This window comes from Periophthalmus magnuspinnatus, chromosome 3, assembly GCF_009829125.3.
Source record: "Periophthalmus magnuspinnatus isolate fPerMag1 chromosome 3, fPerMag1.2.pri, whole genome shotgun sequence".
NCBI classification, from domain to species: domain Eukaryota; kingdom Metazoa; phylum Chordata; class Actinopteri; order Gobiiformes; family Gobiidae; genus Periophthalmus; species Periophthalmus magnuspinnatus.
Window position 1 is genome coordinate 18,603,206 of NC_047128.1, and position 1,599 is coordinate 18,604,804.

General features: G+C 32.5%; 1 long non-coding RNA gene across 1 annotated transcript; it reads left to right on the top strand.

The window, feature by feature from the left end:
• The first annotated feature begins 280 nt into the window (after positions 1–280).
• Positions 281–1,369, top strand: LOC129457082 (uncharacterized). Its single transcript, XR_008649080.1, has 3 exons — positions 281–343; positions 758–814; positions 900–1,369. It is a non-coding gene; the product is annotated as an uncharacterized LOC129457082 (long non-coding RNA).
• Positions 1,370–1,599: the final 230 nt, after the last annotated feature.

Consider the following 1,599-nt stretch of genomic DNA (forward strand, 5'->3'; position numbering starts at 1 on the left):
CACACACTTTAACTTTTCAGGGTCAGTATAAACTTTAGTTTTCATTTTTTTATTGTAGTTTGTATCTCAAAAAATTGATGTATCCATGAGAAAAGATGCATGATGCACAAAAGACGTCAAACAGACCATTAACCACATTTTGTTTTATTTTACAGAGACAACCTATTCTCAGCTTGAACTTAAAAATAGAAATGGTGAGTTTTCATTAGATGTTTTTTTTTTTTTTTTTATAAAGTGAAACTAATCTGTAATTTTAATATTTTTTTTCAAAAAAAAGAAAAAAAAAAAGAACAGGAAGACGTCTGTGTTTATTCAGAAGTACTAACACGTTCGGCAGCAGGAGGTACCATTTATATCTTAACATCAACAAAAATGCTAAAATATGCCATAAAACAGTAAACTATACAACACATTAATATTACTGTAATAACCACAGGTGGGTAGTACTCAGTTATTTTTACTCAAGTCACTTTTTAAAGAAATTGTACTTTTCTAACAACATACTTTTACTCGTACTCGAGTAATATCTTTATTGAAGTAACAGTACTCTGACACTGTACTGTGAAAAAGTCAGATGTTTCATCCCAACAGTTACTCTTACAGTGATATTATTTTTGAAGTAACATTACTTACTTATTTGAGTAAAATTTTTGTTTACTCACCTCTGTTCATAACAAATTTTACATTAATTCCTATAATTCCAAGTAGATATTCAAATTTCCTCTGCATTGTCATGAGTTGTTTGTTCTCCCTGCAGAGGAGGTGGTGTATTCTCAAGTAAACCTCCAAAGGAAAAGAAAACATAAAACTAAAGGTAATATTGATATGTGGAGTTTTCTCATAACAAAATAAATGCACATTGTTTTCAACTTAAAACAAATCCATGTCTTTCTCGACAGTGGAATCAGACAATATTTCCACAGATGAAACGGTTTATTCTCAAGTGAAAATGACTGCAAAAGTGGATATGGAGGGCCGCAGACATTAAAACGTCCGATACTTTCTCTCCCTCGTTAAAATAGGGTAAAGATGCAAAACATGTAAATATATAAGATAGAAGTGATGTATTTTACAAGTAAGTGGGAATGAATAGGCCCTGTTTGGTTTGAGCATGTGTTTGTTATATTTGCAGCATGTAAAGATTGCAAGTCCTCCAGGCATTTTTTGTATGGACAACATTTCTGTAAAGAGGGAGTATTTTACTTCTTATGGGGCATTAACTGTGAACGCACAATGTATTTAGATGCTACCATGTAACCTTTTATTTTTTTGACAATATTGCAAAATTCGCTCCACTGTATTAACATGTTTAATACATTTTGCTTTCATTTTTGACGGTCTGAGTCTCCCCTCCCTTTGCTCTCTGTGCTCCCCCTTTAGAGCAGTGTCACAACACAATCAGTGTGCATCCTGTTAATAAAACTACTGAAAAAACTGCATCAGATTTGTCGCTGTGTATTTTATTTATGGAGAGTTGTCTGTGGGAGAATGTGCTACATAGGCTTGTAGTGAGGTTTCGAATAGGACCTAGTAGAGATCACTAAATTTCTTAAATATGCATGAATGTCATCTAAAAACTCTTCAGACATGTTTTTCATA